Source organism: Ruditapes philippinarum, unplaced genomic scaffold (assembly GCF_026571515.1).
Source record: "Ruditapes philippinarum isolate M1 unplaced genomic scaffold, ASM2657151v2 ctg5361_1_1_1_1, whole genome shotgun sequence".
Lineage (NCBI taxonomy): Eukaryota > Metazoa > Mollusca > Bivalvia > Venerida > Veneridae > Ruditapes > Ruditapes philippinarum.
In genome coordinates this window covers 29,422-35,791 of record NW_026858148.1, presented here as the reverse complement: position 1 = coordinate 35,791, position 6,370 = coordinate 29,422, and positions in this window count along the sequence as shown.

The following is a 6,370-nucleotide window of genomic DNA, read 5'->3' as shown; positions in this document are numbered from 1 at the left end:
TTGCTGGATATTAACTGTGATTTAATACTTACAATCGGATTTTAAGTGTAAATATTATGAAATGTCCGATATAGGTATGCGATACAGGTAGGTCAGTTTTGAATACTAGTATATTAATTTAGAAAGGATTTCCCAAAAAATATTAATATATTGCACCGATAGTTCATTTGTTATTGTTTTCGTTTCCATCAAACTCGTCACTGTTAAATAGTTGTTGATGATAATTTAATGTCTGTCTCGTGTATTGTTTTGTGTCTTGCTTCTTAATCTTTCAAATAAAGTATTATCTTTATATGTTGTAAATAATTGTTTGTTTGTGTATTATATTTTTTCAAATAAAGTTAATGTTCTGTTCTGTTTGTATTGATTATTTTTGGAACCCTACTACTATTATAATCTAGTTTTTATACAAAATGATTAAATATATATATTAATTGATTCATTTATTTATTGAAATGCTATTAATATATCGGTTTAAAATACAGTACTTATTCTGGGGCCGATTTGGTAAAGGGCCGAAACGTCCGGGGCCGAAACGTCTTGGGTAGTTTGGGGCCCATACGTCTTGGGGCCGAAACTGCTATTAAACGAAATTTTCGCCTTAGGATAAAATTTAAGTTAAGGAATTTCTTGCCTAAGGAATTCACTTAAGGGATTTTTGACCTCTAAGTTAAGGGAAAATTTAACCTTAGGGAGTTTTCTTGAAGATAAGGAAATGTTTCCCTTAAAACTTAAGATCCTTTATGAATACGGCCCCTGACCTTTGACAACTATGTGAGACCTTGGCCACAGGGACTTAAATGCTGTGTGCCACACAACCCCTCAATGGTGATCATTTGTGCTATTTTGAAAAGACCTCCATCTTTGTAGATTTTCTCTTATGCCTCTGCAATAATAATGGCAAGGGGCATATAGTGTTACCCTTGTCCGTCCAAGCATGCATGTATGTGTTCGAAAATCTTGTCCAGCCCAGTTGTCACTTCGCTTATGATGGTGACTATTTATATTACATATCTACTAATTGCATGTAAAAGACATACTCTGGATAAAATCTGGACAATTCAAAGTCATTGCTGATATCACTAGTTAAAATGCATGTACAAGTACTGAATCTTTGACCTTTGACTTCACATCTTCAAAACTACATTCCATAATAGTGAACATTTCTACCACGTAATACTGAAATCCCTCCATGAATGTAGAAGATATGCTTGTGGCAAACTGGATGCTATCCGCTTGCCATGGGCTTTCCCATAATACAGGCATAGAAAAGAAGTAAAGAAATATTTAATGCTTTCCATAATTTATTAACACAATATCTTAATGACATATATTCATTAAAAGCATATTAACATGAAACATTATCATTATTTAATCATTCATTTATCAATATTTTGTGCATATTGTTAAACTTGATGTATTATCTACAATATTGTTCTTAATGTGCAAATGTTGAGCCAACTTCAAAAAGCAATACAAAACATTTTTCCAATAATAAAACATATACTCTCAACACCACTAATTTCACGTCATCACTTATTTCACGGTAATGGCATATTTCCAAGTGACTAGTGTCAAAATTGATAAAAATTACATATTCTAGTCATACACCTAAACAAGTGAAGTTTTTGTAAAAAAATTATTATAAATCTGTAGATTTTTACATACAATCTAAAACGGAACCACATTTTACTCATTTCAATAGTCAATTAAAATATGTGCATACGTCTGATACAATCAGCATTTTTTTAATGTTCTTTTTGCTGAAAAATTTAATTTTGACATAAAGTAAAGATATAATTAATATTTAAAATTGAGCATTATAACATTTAGTAATCTTGACCAAAACATGAAAATACTAGCGTGTAACACCATTTATTACAATTTAAATGATGACATACTCATTTTTTACTGTTTCAAAAATAGCCAACCTATGATGTACATTTTGACCATTAAATCTGATTTTGATTGGCTATTTTGTTGTTTCTTTGTGTCATGTAGTAGAAAATACCTAAATGTTACAGCTTATGATAAATTTTTGTACCATAAGTTAAGCACTGTGAACTAAGAGGAGCACAGTATATTATATAATGTATCAAACATTCATAAGACATAACAGAAAGTTACATGTACACAAACAAATTCATCTTTAATAATAATATTGTAACATTTCTATATCAAATACCAGTACTTGTCAAATATGAAATTTTTCCACTGTGATACAAACACTTCAAGACTTAAAGCAAATATAACTGTTTGTAAAAGAACTAACGTGTATATGGAAAGTGAGATACCAGCATGGTGAGTGATAATGATAATACATTTGTATTTCACTGATATATATTGAAGTTTTTTCTTACTTGGTAGTATAAATATACACTGCTTTTTCATAAACAGCAATCGGAAAATACTGTACATATTTTAACTTTAATTGCTTAACCCTCAGCACACTTACTATCTCAAATAGACTTCTTACAATGTGTGTAGATTTTTTTCCACAAAACTTTTACTGAAATATCTTGCAGCATGATACTGGGAATCTATTTTAGATTATTGTCTATAAATTTGTCATAAAATTTCACACAAAATAAAAAGTTTATGTATATAATGACATTCTACATTATTAAGTTTAAAACAATCTCTGGTATACATTTTGTTTGCATCCAATTGTCTAACGGAAACCGATATTTCTTAGTTATCCCAAACTGTTGTGAAATAATTTTATGTTGAACATGGTTGAATACATCACAAATCAGAAGCCACATTTGCAGTTAAATTTTATCCTGAATTATTGCACTTTTCCTTCACAACTGGTAGAATGCTCATCCTCTAACACCACTTAGAATAGTCTGCAAATATAAGAAAGTAGTTTGTAAAATATAAGACAATTTTTGAAAATTGCTGTTTGTTCATGATTCAATCTTTTTAACATTAAAAACAGGAAATATTTTTGAAATATTTTATATGTAAATAAATATTGAATGAAAGTATATTTTGTTTGTCATTTCCTTTTACTTTAATAAAACTTATATCATGAAATCTAACAAAGTTAATTTGAAACATAATAATGTACTAGTTAAGTACATCCCCTGTTTATATCAAATCAAAATATATTTATTGTCGGGTATGTATTTATAACATTTCACAAAACATTAAACTATGTATAGCTTTTGACTGACATACATGTAAACATAAAACTCATAAAAGAAGCACATTATGATAATCTTTGAAAGACAAATGGTAAGACAGGTTAAAATAATCGTAATATCTCCTTTTAAAAGATTGGGAGGGAGGCATGAATTTTGCACACACAAAAAAATCAGTTCAAATATTGTTCAATTTTGAAGTATTTCAGAAGTTAGGCCCTTAAAAGAGGTTATAATGTCACTATTCATTTTAACTTTCATTCATACATTCATAAACGTTTATGATATTTGTGACTGTTTAAATGTAGTGACAAGGTTTACTTATCAGAATATTTCCTGGACTAGTTATTACCTGAAATAATGAATTTTATCAGTTCTGACTTTTAAAGGCTATAAAAAAATTGTAGCATTTGGTGTTTTGTAGCTGTGAAACTCCCCAGCACACTGTCTTTAGGTTGATAATTGAAAGTACAGTTTACCTTTGCAGCATCACGGACATGACTGTCTCTAATCACAGAAGATTTGTCTTGTTTGGCATTGTCTGCAGCTAGTCTTCCCAATCTCTTTAGAAACATCTGATAGTTCAACCAAGCCTACAAATTTAAAATTATTGTATACATTTATTCTGCCTATTGATGAATAATTAGAATTAGATACATTGCTTCAACTATTCTTACAGCATCACTCATTTAAAGATCATGTAACACAAATTTTTTATGATTTTATATCATAAATAATTATATGATGCTCAAATTAAGATTAATCAATTTTTAAAGTTCCAAAAAGCATTTTTAAAGTTCCAAAAAGCATAAGTTACAAAGCTATTACCGAATTTAACATTTCATGTAAATAAAGGGAGGCAATCACAACATATACAGGATCTTTAAATGACAAATTTAGAGCCAAAGAAATACAAAGATTACAAACAATACCCTTTCAGCATTGATCAAGACAACAAGACAAATAGCCCAGGCCCCGTGTTCACAAAGATTTAAGGATCAGAATCGAGATCAGGATCAAATTGAAAAACTCTAATATTCTTCATTTTTTTATCTAAATATCTAATAACAATTTGATAAAACTGGACTTGAAATAGCAAATCAATGAAATTTAGAATAAATTAATTGTAATGTTTACAATATACAGGAATTTTACAGTTGATCCAAATATTGATCCTGATCCTAAAATTGATCCTTATTTTGATCCAAATATTTTTGTATTTGTTTTGTTATTTGTTAATTTTATCCCAAAATAGTTTGATTTCTTTTCAAATCAGCAAAGTTTTACATTTTGAATATTTACTTTTTAATTCTAGCAAAACACAATAAGTTTTAGAAACATAAAACAATGAAAATAAAATCAGGATTACATGTACTTGATCCTGATCCTGATCTTTTCTTTGTGAACACGGGGCAGGGGTTAGACCATATATGCTTGATTGGACATAAGATTTTTATACATAAAAGTAAAGTGCACTCAGGCTACAACGAGATTGTCGGGACTTTGCATGATTCCTCGTTATAACCGAGTCTTGTTATAACCAGGACAGAGCAAATTGAGAAATCCGACGCCGTCGAGCATCATTTATTTCTACTTTCGCATACATCCTTTTTGAAGAGTACATAATGGGAGGTAACTCTTTGCACTTAGAAGTTTTTGATTTATTCAAATATACATGTATATAAATATATCTAGCTTTCATAGAATTTAAACAAAACATATGAAAACATACTACCTCCAACCGCGTGTGTTTTTATTATTTTAAATTTCGTTTTCAAAAGTCACACAGTGTATGTTTCACAAACACCCAATAACACTGCAAGAAATTAGATGCTTCCTTTGTGCTAATCACTCAATAAAATTATTTTGTTAAGACATTTTGTCACCTTATGGACAATTTAGCATGAAGCGTTGACAAAACAAGGCTGACACATTTGATGGCTAATTGCTAAATACATGTTATTGCTTCCTTAATGTTAATTGACCTATGTTTTTGGTCACCATTTTTTTTCTCAAGGTGACAAACTGATGCAGATGAAGTGACCTCGTTAAAATTCTGAAAAATACGCATGGGACCATGTCCCAGTGTTGCATCTAGGCCGAGTGACTGTGCATATTTTTTTTGCAGATCTCGCATTTTATTAATAAAGTCACTTTTCAACTTAATTCAGTTAATCTTCATCATACTTTGAACGATTCTGCCATGTTTGTTTTTACTCGTGGTCGTGACTAAAATACGTACTACATCTTTTGTAGCAGACAGTCGGATCATCTTGCCTGTGTATTAACAGTTTGATCTGCACACTTTACTAGTATTCATCAATATTTTTGTTTCTATTTCTGTTGTTGAGCAGACGATTGCTGTTAAAAATGCTTAAACATATAATAATAAATTATTCTTTTTGGTATGTTGTATTGTTAGGTAAATGCATGTCCCCCACATTTTTTTTAAGGAAGCGGCTAGCCGTACGGGCCTGTACGGCTAGCCAAAAGTTCTAGCCGTACGTGAGTCACGTACAACTAGCCAGGACACACTGTATTGACTAGCCGTACAGCACTTTTCAAAATTCAAAAATGCATATTTTATGTTTTTTGTGTCTTTAAACAAGGATTTTAATCAAGTCTCCGCATTTGTCCTAGTGTGTTCACTTTAATATGTGCTCCACCATTTTTTAAAGAAAATGAATACGAACAAGCGTTGTATAATCTATCTTGATAAAAGTGTCAAAGTTGCATGTTATAAGTTATAACGTCCTTGATTTTCATGCTTATGATTTGTTGTTTTATTTGTATGAAAGATGAATTGTTAAATAATTTTTGTTAAGCACATGGATCGAATAAATAATGATCAGAGGGGAATGAATAAATAAATAAATAAAAAGATTATTGAAAAAAACATGTAAAGCAAAAATAATTTAATTATTTTCAAATACAGTAGATGAATATCGAACATAAAAGCACAATCAATTAATTAGCCTTAATTAAAGCCTACCCAGGGACTGACAATAGAATTTTAGAATGAGTTTCTTGGAACGTGCAAATTTTCCTTAATGATGGACAAACTTCTATTACCGTCGGTAATTGACGCAATTATCAGAGCCCAACAATTATTTTCGTTGTTTTTTTTTTCAATCTAAAAATTAAACTTGATGAAACAAAAAAGGATTATTATCAAAATTTTGTAAACTATTTCAATTGATGTTATTTAACTGCAACCAAACGCT